Below are 20,461 nucleotides of genomic sequence, written 5' to 3' on the forward strand. Positions count from 1 at the left end.
TGGGCAATAGTCGAATAGAGGGTTAGGTTTTGGGTTTTTTAGGTGAAAATACTTTTAATCTGTAAAAGCTATATTGTCGCGATCCAGAATAATCTAAAAATAACCCACTCATTCGAGACTTGACTTTGGACATCATGTCTGTCGTGTCCGTTAAATGATGCCGAATGATACATACCCTATCCATAATCCTTTTTGTTTGTTTTAGGGTAGGATTTGTATGCCAAGATACCCCGGATAATAATTGATTAACTCACGTAAATTTGGCAATAACAAAATCTCATTGTTTGTTTATTTGCGCTTACTTGTTAAATTTTTACACTTATTTGTTATGCGGGTCGAGCCCGATCCTTTAGGATACGATTCACTGGGTCCAATGCCCATAACCTTCGATCACGGGGTCCAATGCCCCCATACACCGAGTGCGTATTTAATTTAATTTCCGGTCCTTTCCAAAATCATACGGTGAGCATGAGTGAAATAACGGCCGAACGCAAACCGACCGGGATTCAGTCATTGTAATTTATCTTTTATTTGAGAGAACAATGTGAGGGTTTTATGATGTATATTTATTCATGTAATAATCCCGGTCGGAGAGTGGACGGTTCAAGTGTCTATTCGAATTTACGGTGTCAAAACGCGTAAGATGAGCGGAACTTAATTAAGCGGTAAATTAAATAAAAAATGGCAAGCCTAGACAAACTAAAGTACCGATAGGGCATGCGAGATATAGGCTTGCATGTAACAGAACCCCCGAATTCGGAATCTCGGGTTTCGCAGACCATATGCCTTAGCAATTAGGTGTACCCCGTACCCCTAGACTTGGGCAACTCACCGGCCCTCGACCTTCGGGTTGTAAACAGGTAGTGGCGACTCCTTCTCACGTGCGTCCGTCGCGCGTCCCCGGGAAGGTGGACACTCCCAAGCCGCGTTGCATAGGCACGCGCATGCGTGCCCCGACGAGACGAAATTCGGGTGCGCACAAAGTGTTTGAACTTCTCCAATACTTTCTCGATATAGTGAGATTGGCTTAGTACAAAACCCCTTTCATGCTTTTGCACCTTTATACATAGGATTGTATCTACCTCGTTGAGATCTTTCATCTTAAAATTTGAGGCTAGATACTCTTTGGTCTCACGAACACCTTCCAAATCCATCCCAAACATCAACAAATCGTCCACATAGAGACAAATATTACACTGTACCTATTGATGAATTTAGTGTAAATACACTTATCCGCACAATTATGCGAAAAACCATATGACAAAATAACCGAGTCAAATTTCTCATGATACTGTTTAGGCGCTTGTTTCAAGCCATATAATGACTTGATTAATTTACACACCTTATGTTCATTCCTGAGAAGCACAAAGCCTTTTGGTTGCTCCATGTAGACTTCCTCTTTGAGATCACCATTCAAAAAGGTCGTCTTAACATCCATTTGATGCACATGTAACTTATGGATAGATGCAAGTGCCATAAGAACTCGAATGGAAGTCATCATAGCCACCGGTGCATAGGTGTCAAAATAATTTAGGCCTTTATTTTGCCTAAATCCTTTTGCCACCAATCTAGCCTTAAAAGTCGGAGAACCCCCGGTTGGGTTATTCTTCTTTTTAAACACCCATTTACACCCGATAGGCTTCGATCCTTGAGGAATATCAACTAGGACCCAAGTATTGTTGAACAATATTGAATTCATTTCATCATTGATCGCCTCTTTCCAAAATGCCGCATCCCTAGAAGCCATGGCTTCACCATAGGTCTGTGGATCACCTTCCACATTAAGCATTATGGGGATTTTCCTAATCACAGATTCTCTATCTCCCTCAACGAGATACGCTAGAGATTGCGAGGAAATGAAATCGAGACCAAAGTCCTTTTCTTTTCTAACACTTTGACTTTTCCTCGGCTCCGTATCCTTATTGTCACAAAGACGTCTCTTGTTTTGATCACTTGAGATCATTGGTTCATATTCTTGTTCTGAATCCACTGAATCGTCGGAAAACTTGCTTTCAATAAATACAACATCTCTCGTTTCAATTATCATATTTGACACCAAGTCGAGAACACGATAAGCCTTAGAATGTTAGGCATATCCAACGAATACACCCTTAACGGCTCTTGGTCCTAATTTTGTTCTCTGTTGGTCGGGAACTCCATAGTAAGCCAAACACCCCCACACTTTGAAATAATCTAAGTTTGGTTTCTGACTCTTCCATAACTCATATGGAGATACCTTGAATTTTCTCGATGGTATTCTATTAAGGATATGACACGCAGTCAATAATGCTTCACCCCATAGGTTATATGGAAGTTTTGCATTTAACAACATCGAGTTAACCATATCCACTAAGGTACGGTTCTTTCTTTCCGCCAAACCATTTTGTTGTAGAGTATACGGCGCGGAACACTCATGTACCACACCTTGTTCCTCACAAAATACATCAAATTTATTGGAAAAGTATTCACAATCTCTATCACTGCGAAGCATTTTGATTTTCTTATTAAACAAATTTTCAACATCATTCTTAAAACATTTAAACATGCCAAAAGCCTCGTCTTTATTCCTCATGAGATAAACATAAGTAAATCTTGAGAAGTCATCAATAAAAGTGATAAAATATCGTTTTCCACCTCTTGTTAGAATTCCATTTAATTCACAAACATCCGAATGGATCAAATCTAACACTTGTGAATTTCTTTCACACTTTTTAAGAAACGGTTTCTTGGTAATTTTTTATTGAACACAAATTTCACATTTATCCACAAGTTTATCATCACTTAGATTGATGTAACCATTCTTTTGCATATATTGTAAAGTTTTAAAATTAAAATGTGCTAAACACGCATGTCACAAAGGATAAGATTCAATAATATAAGCATAAGAATTAGCTTTATTCATATCAATACTCAATTTGAACATGCCATCGCTACAATATCCCTTTCCCAAATTCATATCACCCTTAAGCAAGATTAACTTATCGGATTCTAATATAACCTTGAACCTTTTGTTACACAAAAGACTCGCGGACAGTAAATTCTATCTTACATCAGGAACATGCAACACATTGATTAAGGTCAATTTCTTCCTGGATGTAAAGTTGAGTGTCATCGTCCCTTGATTGAGCACCTTGACCGATTGATAGTTGCCCATAATCACCTCACGGTTTGCCACTGGTTCATAGCTCTTGAACTGTTGCCGGTCGTTACACACATGGACAGTAGCTCCGGAGTCGAGCCACCAATTATAGGACTTATCGGTCATGGCTATGTTGAGTTCAATAATCATACCAATCTCCAAGCTCTCGATTCCTCCCGTAACCATGGCCACTAAGTCCATGTCCTCAACCATATTGGCTTTGGAAGTTATGGCATCTTTCTCCTTTTTGAGAAGTTTACAATCCTTAATGTAGTACCCTTTCTTATTGCAATGATAGCAATTGCGAGACTTTCTCTTCTTGTCTTGCGTTTCCTCGGTCTCGAACGTAGCCTTTCGCTTGCCTTTCCAAGAGTTCTTGGACTCACTCACATGGTTCACTTTAGAACCTTGGGGAAGATACATCGCATCGCGCTTCCGAGTTTCCCCTTCAATACGCAAATGCTTAAGTATTTTCTCCACAGTGAAGTCCTCCGCCATATGCAGGAGTTTCTTCCAGTAATCGTTCCAAGACGAGGGTAACTTTGAGATGATAGCCCTGACTTGTAGCGATTCTAGAATAATAACTTTCAGGTCACGATGCCTACTTACAAGGATTTGTAGTTTATGGACTTGATCCATGATAGGGACACTATCGAGCATTTTGAATTCGAAATACTTCATCATTAAAATTTATTGGTACATTGCCGTTCGGTATTGTATTTTTCCTCAAGAGCTTTCCATATTTCCATCGGGGACTGCATCGACATGTAGAGATTGTACAGTCGATCGGACAAAGTGTTGAGGATGTGTCCACGACATGTGAATTTGTCTTCCTCGCGCTTCTTCTTGAGTTCGGCCACCTTTGCGATTTCCTCGGGGGTTGCATCGAGGGCGGGATCCTCCAAGGGTTGCAGGTTCGGGCCCAGAACGTACGCCACATTTAAGACGGTAAGGAAGAACAACATCTTGTCCTTTTAGCAGTTGAAGTTTGTGCCGTCAAATCAATCGAGTTTCACGAACTCTTGGTTCATCACTTTGAACGCGATGGTAGCCTCCGTCGCATCTCAAAATAGTTCTATTTGATTGTTGGGGAAATGGGTGGAGATGATCGATCCGGAGGAGATGTGGGGTTAACACAATAGGATTCGAGGCGCGAATGACGCTTTCCAAAGAGAACTATTTGCTCCCACACAAAGTTGCTAGAGGGTTAAGGTAAAGGTCCTCCCGGGATACAACGAAGTCTTATGAATTCCTTCAACTAGCAAAATCAAGAAATTCCCTAACTCTCACTCTGATTTCTTAAATTTTTCTTAATAAAATAATTTGAACACTATAGCGTTTCTATTTATATGCACTCAATGGACACTATCGAAGAGTCAGAACTCTTCGTATTGGACGTAACTCTTAGATAGAACATCACCCATGGATAAGCAATTAATGATCTTACATGAACATTTAGTTAATGTAGACACTTCCATATACATTACTTGTCTTGCACTCAAATGCATCCATTGAATTAATGAACCTTCACTTCGTAACCCGAATTCGTCCAAGTACTCATGAATCACACTAAGTGACCCATTAATAAAATCCAATGAATTTGCAATTTATAATTTCCAATAGTTGGCTGGTATTTTGGTCTTCTCAAATGTCTTTCAACACATTTTTCCAACGGCACGTGCATGAGGAAATTATCTTTCACAAAAAAAAAAGTTCCATTCATGCATGCATATGCATTGCCAACACACACACATATATATAGATTATTACTAAATTGTATTTAGCTACATGATCGAGCTTTTAATTTCAATTCCAATTTCAGCTTTTAAAAATTATATGAAAAGAAAAAAAAAACCCAATATTGGTAAAATGAAATGCTTTTACCATTATTTAAGATTGATTAGTCTTTTCTTAATTCGCGCTCTCCACTCTTAACTTCTCGATCTTGTATCATGTTACATTTTTCCTTTTTCTTTACGACTTTCGCAATCTGTTAACTTATTGTCACACCCCAAATCCCACATCGATTGCGCAAGGGGAAGATCTGAAATTTATATGTAAGGTCCAATGACCTCAGTAGCAGCTAGTACTTTTGAGTGACGGACCCAGCGATGACGTTACATATGGTATCAGAGCCGACTCTGGCCCACAACTATGCGGGATTACAGGTAGGTGTTTTGGGAGAAGGTTGTGTCACGCCCTGCGAATCCCACATTGATTGTGCAAAATGGAGACCTGGGATTTATATGTAAAGTCTAATGACCTCATAAGCAGTTAGCATTTTTGAGTGATGGGCCCAATGAGGATGTTAGCGTTACTTTTCTTTTCTTTGCGACTTTCATTATCATATATGTATCCTGAATGTGATGTGTTGACTGATATTTAATGTAACGAAATATATGTGCTATTGAAGTGTTAGGTCTTCAAAAGACATCTCGAAGAGGGAGTTTACTATAGTCTTCGGTCTTTCGGACCCATTACCTTAATTAGCATGACCTTCCGATGCGGGGTTCTTAATTAACGCCTGCTATCACGCATACTACACTTCAAGAAAATTGGTTCTTGTAGTTCTATGAACGGGAAGCTAGCTGGAAACCGTGTCCCGCAAGTTATAGAATGAATGCGAAACAATGCAATCATGTACGAATTCAACAACACGAGCGCGATATGCTAGAAGGCCAGCACATTTAGCTTAACCAATCCGACGGGCTGGGCCTAACTATGATACGACCACGCTAGACTTTTTTAGTAATAGTTCTATTTCTACACTAAAAAGCCATAACGAGGAGAATTTTTTGCTCTTCTTGTATTGTTTGGCCCATGAAATTAACCGTACACATCCGATGCGGACTTGGCATGTACGGTTTAATTTATTGGTTCGCAAAATGGAATAAACGGAAGGCCTTTCTATTTCCATTGAAAGGATCGATCGACAGTTAATCACAGTGTACCAGAGCACAAAACAAATATGCGGCCCAGTCCAGTCCACCAGGTCCAGCTCAGTATCCTATGGCATTGAATGAAAAATTGTATTCCCTAGGTAAGGGCCATTAGGTCCAAATAAATGGAAACAATGATATGCACTACACAGCCCCAAAAAAAAAATAAAAAAAAAATGAAACAATGGTATGCACGGTATCAGATACTACACGTATGACGTAACAATCGGTGTGTAGTCCATAAAGAGCTTGGCCTTTTTCGACGATTATTCATCTCTCGATTAATCCTTCTTCGCAGACATTTTTTAGAGATTAGCGATGCATTTTTGTCTTAATAAATTTGTGATGGAAAACTCCCTCACTGATTCCTTTGCTATGGCGATGGAACTATCAGGCATTTGCGAGGGATTTGGTCTCTCAGTAATAGCGAAGAATCCCTCGCAAATCCATCGATATTGTGAGGAAATTTTTTTTGGGAAAATACCGTCGAAAATTCATATTTATTATTCTTTTAAAATTATAATAAAATTCATCGGGCCAGCCGATGGTGCCCGCAGGGAGCACGCACGAATGACATAGACATAGCTCAACCCCCAGCGCTGTGCTCCTCGCTCTTACGCCGATTGGGCGAACTCAAACCCGGATCTTGTCCGAGGCATTCGCATGCCTTACCATCGCAGTGTTTGTCTTTATCTTGTCATTTCTATAGATTTTATTTTATTTACTGTATATTCGAAAATTTTTATTGTAAATATAATATTTATCTTTTCATTTGCTAATGTGTTAGGTACTTCCAACTACTTACATAACTCCACCCATATTTATTAGTTATACAATTTTTCTAATACTGTTTATTAAAATTGTCTTTCTTATATTTGATTTATTGTTTATCTCTAAAACTTTATATAGTAAATTAGTATTCATTTATTTCATCTTGATAACCTTTTAAGCACTTTCGCAAACATTTAATATCTTTTTGAAATTTTATATCCGTAGACCCAACTATTCTTGCAAGTAGTACGCACTTTTTTATATGAGTAAAACTCATGCACTTGTTTCACATTTTAAACAAAGAAGAGATTTATACAATAATATTCAACGAATTATAAAGAAAAAAAGAAAAGAAAGAAGTTGTAAAAAGGAGTTGAAATAGAGAAGGGCAATAATGATGTAGTAGTCTTATCACTTCACCTATAATGATTCTTTATGTTGCAATTTGTCACTTCAATTTTATTTAACATTCACACTATGCTTGGATACTCTTCCTTAAGGGGTTCGGAGGATTATGGAAGGTTAAGGAGGGGAAGGTTTTGAAGGGTTATGTAGGGATTCTGAAACCCTTGTTTGAATATAGTTCATTAAAGGGTTTGGAGGGATTTAATTGGATTATTTTTATTATTTTGAATTTATTTTGGGATCAAATTGTTAAATTATTATTTTTGTAATAAAGAGATGCATAAAAACCTCTTAAAGCTCTCGATTAGAAGAGTTGAGAATTATGGCATTTGGAGGGCTTTGCAGATATTTCAAACCCCTCCAAAATCCTTATAATTTTTTTTCCAAACAAGATTATTGGAGGGATTTATAACGCCTCCAAACTCCTCCCCCTCCAAAAACTCCCCAAAACACCCAAAGCTCTCAATCCGAACATAGTGTCTAAGTTCACCAATTTTCTCTTTTTGAAAACTAAAGGATGGATTCAGTCCCTCAATATTTTAAGGGATCCGTCCCCCTCACATACCTCGACGGTGCAAGGGAAAATCTCGCGGCTACAAACAGATTTGTGAGCGACATGTCCTTCGCAAATCCCTCCCATATCGAGGGATTTGTGAGGGATTGATCGCTCGAAATATCGAGGGATTATCCTTCAGTCTCTTTTAACTAATTCTTTTATTCTTTAATCGAACTTAGCAAGGGATTTGCAAGTCCGCTGGAAAAACATTTTCAGCAGACTTCAGAGGGATTAGCGAGGGAAATTTTGCGAGATATTTTATTAGTGATGAGATGAAAGCAGCTCTTTGGCCGGCTGACGGAGGCAAGGCCGGCGGCAGTGGCACCTCCATCCTATCCTGACGGATTTAGTTTGCAGTTATTCAAGGAAGCTGGTAATGGCTTTTCTGGATGCAGTTTCTGGTCTCTTCTCCATCTCTGAGCTCATTGGAGAAGTCCATAGCACGTTCGCCAAACACTTACATGCCCCAAGGTTCTCAATCTTACCTGGCAGATTGATCAGATGAGATCCATACTGCCTCAATTTATCTCTGGCAGTGTCCTTTATTAGGAAATTAGGAGTATAAGTGGTCGGTATATTCGTGTCGCCCCTGAATTAGTGAGGGACTTCTTCTTCATTCTGCTGTTGAATTCAGCTTATTTCAGTTCAATTTGTTTCATTTCAATCCACCTGTAAATGAATTATGCTATTCGGAATATTGATGGGGATTTAATTGAAGTGAATCGAAGAATAGTGTTTGGAATGCATTTTAAAATGAATTAGTAATATATATATAACGGAATTTGGGATCCAGCATTTAAACCCATTGCAACCAATTGATTGAATTCTAGCCAAATCCGGTTACTTTTGGCCCGATTTTAAGTGGAACGCGAATCTCACATTTTTATTCCCGATGCTCAGTACGAAGTGAGATGATCCCGATTGACAATTTGCGGGATGGGCTCTCTCTAGCCGATCTGCCTGCCCCTGAAAGGACACGTGGAGATGCAGCTCTATCGATGCATAGTTTGTTGGGATAGCCCGAAACAAGGTGGTCTTTAATGGTTCTTCCCCATTGATCGATCACGTTATGCTCAACATAGCTCTCGTCATAAGGGAAAATACTATTGCCACGAGCTTGATGCACAACACAATGCACCAGAACGCATGCCTTCATCGATGTCCACAACCACTACAACAACTAGATGGAGAGTCTTAACGGATGGAGCCACGATTTTGAGACAAGGATCATTCACTATTTATATCGTAGCTGCAGTGGTGATTGATGAGGTTGGCAGAATCCTGGGCATATCTGTGGTCAATTGGATCTGCTGCAAGCAGAGAGTATCACATATCGGGCTGGTATTCTTCTCGCCTCCAACTTTGGGTCACTTGTCCGGTCTCTACTAACAGACTCACTACAGCTAGTTAAGTCCATCTCATCAGAACAGAATCGCCCATGGGCCATCTTCGATACTGCGCAGGACATTTGCCACCTCCTAACACCCTCCCTCTGTTACTTTGTTTCTATCGTACAAGAAAATGAACTCTCACATTTTAGAGAGATTCCAAACAGAATGTAAGTCCTCGAGACTTAAACTTGCACATACATTTCGGGTTTGACAATGACTTGACTATCGTTTTGACAGGTTTGTTTGTCTGTCAAAAGCTGTTCTGACTGATTTTCAGTAAGTTCAACGTCAAATAATTAAACATATATATCGGAACAAACAAGACAGCACCGAGCTTATTATAGCAAAAGTGGTATACTATTAAACAAACATGTAAACAAATTTGAGCCAGCATCGTTGAGAAAAGGGAAACATATATCAAAACTTCACAAGACAGCACCATTAATTGTGATTATGAAACATATTAATTACGCATGTAAGTAAATTTGGGCCAGCCAACATGTTGAGAAATGGGAAAGCATTTATTTGTCCCAAGACAGGAGAAATATTCCACAGATCGACAACTGATCTGATCATATAATTAATAAAAACTAGAAACCGTCTCGCTTTCTATATGTATTCCAATTGCTCCTCTGCTTGCACCATCATTCACATAAACGCTCTCTGGTCTCTGTGGATTAATATTTTAGAAGAAGGAAGGTAGTCATGGCATCGTGGGAGAAGGAAAGGTCCCCTTCATCAGCTGACTTCAAGGTGCATTAGCAATTTAGCATTAACCAAGTCGCATTAAAACATTTTACGTCAACTTTGGCCCCTCTCCAGCTATCTATAACAACCTTTTGTTTCTCCAGCCTGATTGTACGTTAGATGGATCTGATTTCATATCACATCAACTAAATAATCAAAGCACATGCTAAATAAATCTTCTAGAAAAGTGGATATTAAAGAAAATGCCGTCGACTAACCTACTTAAAGATCCAAAATGATTTAGAAATGCATGCAGTTATTTATTTATGTTTCAAAAGTTAATATCAGATATTTGAGGGCAAAAGTCAGATATATATATTTGGATAGCTTTAAGATTTGTATGCAGGTGGATATAGTTAATTTATCTGTGAATAGAGAAGAGACCAAGGATGGCTCCCTTGACTTGGTGCGGAATGCCTGCCATCAAGGGCCATACCAGTGGATGGAACTGCGCGAGAATGTTATTAGGTTGGTGAGATGATGTCTTTTGAATATGTGATGATCTGGAGTCTAGCTAGTGGATCAGTTCTCCCTTTTCCATTTGAGACATCTCGATTAAAACTTTCTAATCACCGATCAGGGACTCAAAGGCCAGATCACAATTGCCTTTGCGTGAGTTGAGGCAAACATGGTGCTATTCTCGAAATCAGTGCCGCGGCAACAGAATGCTGACGCAGCCGACACGTACAGCCGGTGGCTGGGGACCACGAACCTCTGTTCCTTGATCGGCACCTTCCTCAGTGACTCCTACTTGGGCAGGTTCAGAAGTTGTGCCATTCTTTCAGGTTGTCTTTGCCACTGTAAGTCTAAGTCGTTCCCTCTCTCTGCCCTGCCCTTGATTTTCGGTCCAGTCAATATAGATCATCGATCACGACACACAAGATCGATATCTTTTGCAGGGATTGCTCGCAGCATCCCTCTGCACATACTTGTTCCTCCTCAAGCCTCAAGGGTGTGGTAAAGTCGGAGAGCTCTGCCAGCCTCATTGTCCCCTCGAAGTGGCATTGTTCTACATCTCTATTTACCTAGTTGCCATTGGGTTTGGAGCCCCTGAACCATCCCTGGCCACCTTTGGGGTGGACCAATTCGACCGGGAGGATCCCGATGAGCAGCAGTCCAAGTCTTCATTCTACAGTTACTACTACGTTGCCGTCAACATGGGATGCCTGGTTGCTCAGACAGTCCTCTCTACCTCGAAAATTTGGGCCATTGGTTGGCTGTGTTTTGGATTTGCACTGGTTTTTCTGTGATAGCACACGTGATGTTTTTGAGTCGAATGACGAGGTTCCGGCATTTCAAGCCAATGGGAAATCCACTCATGAGGATCAGTCTGGTAATGGCGGCTTCCATTAGAAAGATGGAGCTCGAAGTTCCTGTGGATGGTGAAGGGCTCTATGAGCTTCATGGACAACAAAGGGAAGGCAGTGCTATGACGAAGATCTGGCACACCGATGGCTTCAAGTTAGTGCAATTGCACATGTTTTTTCCTTTACATATATATTTTCGCATAATTAAGAAAAAAGAAAAAAAAAAGGTAGAAAACTCGGCTTGATAACAGAAAGAGATCAGTTGCCATTGATCTTCCCTTTTTTTTTTTCCCGGGCCTCTTAAACTGGTTTCTTGATCGAGCTGCTACCATTATTGAAGCCGACAGCAAGAATATCCGCAACCGCGGGCAGACAGTGAACCTGTTGCCCCTTTGTACAATCACACAAGTCGAAGAGGTGAAGTGCATACTGAGGCTATTACCCATCTAGCTCTGCACAATCCCATCGTCCCTGGTGTTCATTCAGATGCACTCCCTGTTCGTTGAGCAGGGAGCGGCCATGGACAGGCTGGCGTTCTTGGCATTCCTCCGGCAAGCATGAACATTCTCAACACTGTCAGCACCTCAGCCTTAATCCTTCTGTATAACAAGCTCATCGTCCCCTTGTTCGGGAAAGTCACTAAAAGGATGTCAAAATAGTTGGGTGAGCTGAAGAGGATCGGTATTGGGCTGGGGATCGCAGGAGCAGCCATGGTCCTTGTGGGGCTCGTGGAGCAGCGGAGATTGGCCTTGGCGAGTGATAGCAGAGAGGAGAAGAGCTCTCTCAACATATTCTGGCAGACTCCCCAGTACGTGCTTGTGGGGGGTCTCGGAAGCATTCACGTACGTGGCCCAGATGGAGTTCTTCTCGTCCCTGTCCCCAGACCAGCTGAAGAGCATCGGGATCGGGCTGTGCCTGTCATCCTCAGCCGTCAGAAGTTATGTCTGCAGCATTACACTGTCGGTTGTGACGAACGTGACCTCAAGGAACGGGAAGCATGGGTGGGTTCCTCCAAACCTGAACGACGGCCATTTGGATCGGTTTTTCTTTCTTTCGGATGCCATAGTGACCCTGAATTTAGGATTTTTCGTAATAGGCACGAAGTGGTACAACTCTATCACTTGAAAAATGAGACGAGGCCGATACCGGAGCAACTTAGCTTTCGTACGCTCTTAGGCAGCATTGCTGCTACTAGTAATATGATAAAAAATGCATAACATCCGGATCATTATGTTACGATGCATTCCAAGTAATACTAAATCGAAGTTTATAGAAGCAATTTTCGCAATTCCTTCCCCTTGTCATTTGATAAACAGCAATCATAATTACTGTAAAATTTTTACATAGAATTGCAAAACATTATACTTTTAATCGCTAAAGGTTATAGAAGCTATTTACACAATTGCTGGTAAGTACAAAGACAAGCGCCACTAAAACATTATACTTTTTATAGCTCATTTTCCAAAAAAATTACACAATTGATATTAAAATGCTGCAAAATAAATAAATAAATAAATATATATATATTCAAGTAACCACCTTTAGTAACCTTGATGATCATCGCTAAAAGAAACTATACAATTGTCACCTTATTATATAATTTATTTGACTTTTATTTTCTTTATATATACTAGCCCTCACGCACGCGTTTTGCAGGTGCGCAATTGCTTTCAGGCCTAGGAGCAAACTCGATAATGGAGATTAACAGCCTAAAATATCGCTGTCTTACATTTTGTAATTCAATAGCAACATTTACCTGGATGAAAATGCCTAAATAAAGTGCTAGGCAACATCGCTCCTTGCAACATGCCTATTTTAGTGCAAGATGCAGTGCTGCCTAGCACTTTATTTAGGTCTTTTCATTCAAGTAGATATTGCTATTGAATTACAAAATGCAAGATTGCAATATTTTAAATTGTTAATCCCATTGTCAAGTTTGTTCCCAAACCCGAAAGCAATCGCGCACGTGCGAAGCAGGTGCGTGAGGACTAGTATATATGATAAAATAATCAACTCATGGCTGTTATGCCTAGCAGCAAACTCGCTCAGATTAACACCCACAATATTTCAATGTTCCCTTTCATAATTTAAAAGCTACATCATTTTGTTGGAAATGGCCAAATAAATTGGTTACAAGCACCGCGACGTGCAACATGCCTAGTAATTTTCTTAGACATGATTTCGTGGAATTTTCTTGATTTATTTAGTTTTACTATTTTTATTTATTGAGCAATAAGATTGATCTTAGGAAATTCTAAAAGCAGCTCCAATATCGACAATTATTTTATATAATAGTATTAGATCCTCGATTGCAGACCCTCGGTAATGCACCTCATATCCCATGTAAAAAACAATAGTATCGATCATCGTTTACCCAGGATTCAATATATACATACATAAGTAACCCGGAATTTGCTGAAATAAAAGTAGCAATAAATAGAAGCACAGAGACATATACGCCGACGTTTAAGAGGGCTCATTCTCGAATCTTCATGCCCAAGCCTGCAATTGGAGCCAATGAAGGACCATGCTATTAATGTGAAGATCTTTTCAATGATGTCAAAGATTTTGTAAGGAAACTCGGCCACACAAAAAGTCCGCCAGAAGTGCGTGGAGCGAGGAAAAGCTTTAATAAGAAAAACTCCGAGAACAAACGATAAATAAGTCAGCATAAGATTTTATTTTCTTTCTTCGGTGAACTATAAGATTTTATTTTGCTTTTTCTTAAATTTGATCTATAGGTGTTCGAGGCTCGTGGATCAAGGATTCGTCATCAGCAACGTGAACGTGATTTATCCGTGATCGAGACCTAATTTTCTAGGTTCCATCAGGATATATGAAGTTGAAGTTTCAATAAATAGTTGCCCTTATGACATATAAATAATTATTAAACCTAAACTCTTACACAATTTGTAAATTCATGAATTTATGAACCAAACTAAAGAATCAAATTTATGGGAGCTCCACCGAATCTACACGAATTATTAGTAATCTTGCTTCACATTGCTATAGGCAATCAAATTGAGTCTGATATATGAGGGAAAGAGTATAGAGTGTCAATTGGCTCTACCCCTAAATACGTGTATACCATATTTATAGGGAAGTTTAGGGATAAATTATGTTAGCACCCATAGAGATTCTCCCATGTATTTACCCGATCGCCATATAAAGTAGACAAGTTTTCTCTGGTTACCTTGACTAATAAGCACTCCAGCTTACTTGGCAAATGAACATTGACTGATGGGTTGATGCCCACGTTGCACATACTGAGCCGAGCTTTGCTAGACATCGATGGGCTCGCGGTGTGTCATCAGGCCTTAGGGGCCCAATTGGGACAGGCCCAAAATCCAGTCCACCAAAATATCCAAGACAGTTCAATCTAATAACCAATGATGTCATTATTTATTAGAGTTTTGCCAAAGAAAAGGAAAAAAATATTAATTCTGACATTTTAATCCTTAATTAATTGGAAAACTTTCAGGGCCTGTAATATCTCATTGGATTGGGCCGAGTGATGGGAAGGGTGTGCTCCGTCAAATAACAACGCATCGATTAATCTTCCTCTCCTACTAGTGTAATCGAGATAGAAACCAATCAAATTAACCAACAAGCAATAAAGGAAAAAAACCTAGAATTTTACATGGAAAACTCCGATGTGGGGAAAAACCATGGGACCGACACCGAATCAATGATACGCTATCAATAAAGATTACAAAATGTTAGTCATCAAGGGCATACTCCCTTGGATCCTCCGAACTCATGAGAACAAACACTTGGATCACTCAAACTTTAAATTCGTCTTCCACAAGGGTGGTTTATAAAACCAGCCACAATAGCACCAAGAGAGCTCGAATAAGAATCATAACCATTGAACATTGACTAATAAGCAATCAATCCAGCTTACTCAGTAATTGAACATTGTCTGATGGATCGCAGCCACGTTGAACATACTGAGCCGGGCTTCGCTAGACGTTGATGGGCTCGCGGTGTGTCATCAGGCCTCAGGGGTGGGTCAGGCCCAAAATTCAGTCCCCTAACATATCCGAGACGGTTCAATCTAATAACCAAGGATGTGATTATTTATTAGAGTTTTGCCAAAGAAAAGAAAAGAACAAATAATTCTGACATTATCATCCTTAATTAATTGGAAAACTTTCTGGGCCTGTAATATCTCATTGGATTGGGCCGAGTAAGTCTGTGTTGTTTTTTAATTCAAGCCTTTAAGGTAGATTCAATCCGAATCGCAAACGAATTAATTCGAGAATTTGCCAAATTTAAAATTGATTCTAAACTTACTCTGAATGTATGCAGTTCCACCCTGTAGATTCTTAAATTCGTATCTACAAATCAATTAACCAATTTAATTATCAAGATGCGAAGGACCTCCCATCTCGCAGCTTCGACTTTAAGCGCTATTACTCTCCCGTGTCACCTTCAGTATGCCTACAGAGACACCGATAAAATGGCATTATTGCGGTCTCATGCCCTATATCTAAGGTAGGTAATTGATTAATTAATGCATACACATGCAGCGCGTCTATGGTTAAATAGAAAGGATGTTGGGCCGTTCAAGGGGACCGCGTATGGGTTTTGATTCGATGTTTAGACCCATAAACTCCATTCAAATTTTCAACCCTTGGCCGAGTCAACACCCTTGACTCCCATCTTTCCTCCAAGTCAAAACATCATTCGCGTTATTTATGCCCCAAAAATATATAACGAGAACACAATTATCTTGAGAAAAATTAGGAATCAAGAGAATTCTTTTTTCTACAAAAAGAGCTTCAAGGTCTAGTAAGATGAAAGATAAATCCTAAATAACTAATAAAAGGACACGGATAGTTCCACTAGATATCGAATCATTCACCTATAAGTGAATAGGCGAAGGTGAAAGACACTATGATACATTCTCTTTTGATGGAATCTAAAGATTTCAAATTACATCTCACGTGATGAGATTTTCCATATATTTCCATTTTGCTTTCAGTTATCCTAAACAAAACTCATGGATCCGATCCCCTTTATAACTGAAAATGGAGAATAAATTTTCTCCTTTATATGACCTATTACATGATATGAATGATCATAGATAAATTCAAAAAATTGTACTAGGATATGCGCGGTTCCGATCTTTTTCTTTTTCCTTTTTTTTTTAACGGAGTTGATATCCGCTCAATACATATTTTTAAGCTTTAGTATTAAATCATATATATCGTTCTTAAAGTAAAATATGCCTGATTAACTTGCCCAAAAATTAAGCCTGATTAATTAATAAATTAGGACTTTATTGTACATCATGTTTTAGACCATGAAATAACGTACGATGCTCAGTCAATAGATACTTGGAAATCGTCAAAGTAAAGAACAAGTTTTATCGTTTGCCACTGTTTGGTGTTCGTATTTGTACGTGTTAAAACATGTTTATTGCCGTATGGAAAGGTGGACCAACCCGCGGAAGCAAACCCTATAAATATTTTCCATTTTCCACAGGGTTTAGACATTGATTCATCAATACTTTTCCTAACTCTATCTCGGGCTTTTGCGGTCTCTGTCTCTCTCTCGCCGACAATAAACCACGTATTCTTAACCATTTACATATATACCCGCAAAATCAATTACATCGATTCGATTAATGGCTCTAAGAATCTTCGCGTTATTCTCATCGATCATCATCGCCACCATCTTGCTGGGGAGATCCCAATACACTGCAGCTGCAAGGCCCCTGCCAGGAGAGCCGGTATATCCTGCAGTGGCAACTCTCCGGTCGTCCCTCCAGAAGGGCAAGGTGCCATTGTCGGGCAACCCATGCACGAACATTCCAGGAAGGGGCAGTGGGGTCTGTAGGCTTGCTGAGAAGGACTTTGCTGGCAGCCAGCGAGGAGCCCATGTGCCTCTTCCCGCGAATCCGATGACTCAATCAGCAACCAGCTTCCAGGTTGCATCTGTAACCAATGAGACAACTGAACAGAAAGCCGCTCATCAGAGGTCTTAACTTTCGAAACCAACTGAGAATTTCATCTTTTTAGGACGTTTTGCAAAGTCGCAGTGAGCTGAGAAAATGGGATACAACAGTATACATGTATAGGAAAAAAACACTTTTTTTTTTGAGACCATGGGTGTCATAGGTATACTGGCTGGGCTGCTATCCCGGCCAAGTAATTTCTTCTTTTTTCCTTTTTTGTGGGGCGAAGTTCTTCCCTATTTTTGTTGATGTTTGATTCATTTATTAATTCTTTGTGTCTTTTCTGTTCGTCGGGCGCAACCATGCTTAAAGGTGTGGTTCCTACCAATGCATGGAATGTATGTGTTGGATAAATTTTAATATAAAATGAGTCTAATTTGGACTTGAACCCAACCCAAAAGCTTACTGAGCATTTGTCTATTGTCCCACACACTTCCTAATTTTTCTCTAACATCCCGTGCTCACGTGTTATTATGTCGTCTTACGTGTTCCACTTGACCTAAACCACTCCCTTGAAAGTTCCATTTTCGGACACAACGGGGCCTTTCTCCAACAGTATGTTCATGAATGTACAATTTACAAATCCTTTTATTTTCATTTGAGACCTCTAGACTATGTTTCTTTTATAGGAAACTTTGTTGTTGGGCAATTCTCAAAGTGATCCTTGTTGTCATTTGGGTTAAAGAAGTGCAAACCGAGAAGGAAACTATAGTGCAGTGGTACGTCTTAAAAATTTTATAAAAAAATTATGAGTTTGACTCGAGCGGTACTTCATGTACCTCTTTATTTTCCCAACTGTTTTCCTATAGTAGGATCTCATTCTTTTTTCTTTTTTCTTTTTTTCAGTTTGTACCCTGACATCCGGAAGTTTACCGGGCCCCGAGTAATCGGGTTCGAGACAGTTGGCCCACTAAGGGGGTAAAACTTTCATAGTATAAATTTTATCTATTTACAAGATACGAACCGAGACCTTGTTTGAAGGGAACAGACATCGAACCGCTTGAACTAACCCACGCTAATTATAAGACAAAAGACATGGAAATAACCCGTACTAATTATAAGACCAGAACATATGCCTTCATCGATGTCCACAACCGCTACAACAGCTGGATGGAAAGTCCGTACGGATGGAGCCACGACTTTGAGAACGGATCGTCCACTATTATTCGGTGCTGCAGTAGTGATTGGGTAGGTTGGCAGAATCATGGGCATATCTGTGGTCTCACAAAGGGGATTGAATCCGCTGTGAGCGGATAGCATTACATATCGAGCCAGTATTTTTCTCGCCTCCAACTTTGTGTCATTTGTCCGGGCTCTACTAATGGACTCACTACAGAATCTCCCATGGACCATTTTCGATACTGCGCAGGACATTTGCCACCTCCTAAACACCCTCCCAAAGTTACTTTGTTTCCATTGTCCAAGAAATTGAACTCTCACACGTAGGGAGATTCCAAATGGAGTGTAAGTCCTCGAGACTTAAACTTGCACATACATTTTGGGTTTGATGATCGTTTTGACGGGTTTGACGGTCGTTAAAAGCTGTTCTGACTGATTTTCAGTAAGGTGATGTTTGATAAATTAAGTGATTAAAAATTAAGTACTTAATTAGTTAAGGAAATAAATGTATAGGAAAAAGGGAGGAATGAATTAAGGATGATAAAAGTTTTGTGAGAGATAAGGAGCACCAATAAGTGAAGAATGACTAATTTCATCAAGTCAAAAATTTTTACCTATTCCATTAAGTGATTTTTTACTTAATGATTAAGTAGTTTAGATCCTTATTTTTCATCTTTCCCTCTTTCTTATATTCATTTTCTCTTATAACTAACTTGTAAGGTAGAGTTTGATAAATTAAGTGCTTAAAAATTAAGCACTTAATTAGTTAAGGGATTAAATGTATAGGAAGAAGGGGGAAAAAATAAGGATGAGAAAAGTTTTGTAAGAGATAAGGAGCACCGATAAGTGAAGAATGACTTATTTCATTAAGTCAAAATTTTCTATTTATTTCATTAAGTAATTTTTTACTTAATAATTAAGTAGTTTACATCATTATCTCTCATCTTTTTCTCTTTCTTATATTCATTTTCTCTTATAACTAACTTGTAATTAACTTTGAATCATTTATTTAATTAAGTTGAAATAAACACAGCCTAACTTTTAAGCACTTATTTAATTAAGTTGAAACAAACACACCCTAAATTCATCGTCATTCATTTTCTCTTTCTTACATCATTATCTCTCATCTTTTTCTCTTTCTTATATTTATTTTCTCTTATAACTAACTTGTAACTAATTTTGAATTACTTATTTAATTAAGTTGAAATAAATGCAACCTAACTTTTAAGCACTTATTTAATTAAGTTAAAACAAACACACCCTAAATTCATCATCCAATTGAACATATATATTAGAGCAACCAGGACAGCACACAGCCTATTATAGCAAAAGTGGTATACTATTAAATAAACATGTAAACAAATATAAGCTAGCATTGTTGAGAAATGGAAAACATATACCAGAACATCACCGGGCAGCACCTTTAATTCTGATAATGAAACAAAATAATTAAGTATGTAAGCAAATTTGGGCCAGCCAACATGTTGAGAAATGGAAAGCATATAGTTTATCCCAAGACGAGAAATATTCCATGGGTCGACAACGGATCTGATCATATAATTTACGAAAATTAGAAGCTGTCTCGCTTTTTATACAAATTCCGATCACTCATCTGCTATCTTCGTCATTCGCGTAAATTCTCTCTGGTCTTTGTGGATTAAGATTTTAGAAGAAGGAAGGTACTCATGGCGATGTGGGAGAAGGAACGGTGATGCAAATCGTAGCACGACTTCAAGGGATCCAGTTCAAGTTCCAATTGGACCGATTACGCGAGCACGAGCAAAGAAGTTTAAAGATGAACTTAACGGCCTGATTCAAGAGGTTTGGGCTCAAGCAAATTCGTGGAGGCCCATTGGACATGAATCACGTGATCCACAAAGATCCATCAACATTATTCAAGTTATAGAAGATTCCGGACAAGGCTAAATTCAGCAAGTGTTTAAGGAAGCTTCTAGAACAGTTGATGATCAACAGAAGATAACATCAGATTTGTTTGAAGTTTAAATCTCATAGAGATATTCTAGGGGTATTTAGATTTTATATCTTTATAGATTATGTAATATCTCTATCGATATTTTTGGTTTTTAATTTCCTTATCTATAGGAGGAGATATGACCATATTAGG

General features: G+C 39.1%; 1 pseudogene; it reads left to right on the forward strand.

Moving 5' to 3' along the window:
• Positions 1–8,956: 8,956 nt before the first annotated feature.
• On the forward strand, positions 8,957–12,380 carry LOC116209017 (annotated as a pseudogene).
• The last annotated feature ends 8,081 nt before the right edge of the window (positions 12,381–20,461 follow it).

The sequence above is a fragment of the Punica granatum genome, chromosome 5 (genome assembly GCF_007655135.1).
Source record: "Punica granatum isolate Tunisia-2019 chromosome 5, ASM765513v2, whole genome shotgun sequence".
NCBI lineage: Eukaryota > Viridiplantae > Streptophyta > Magnoliopsida > Myrtales > Lythraceae > Punica > Punica granatum.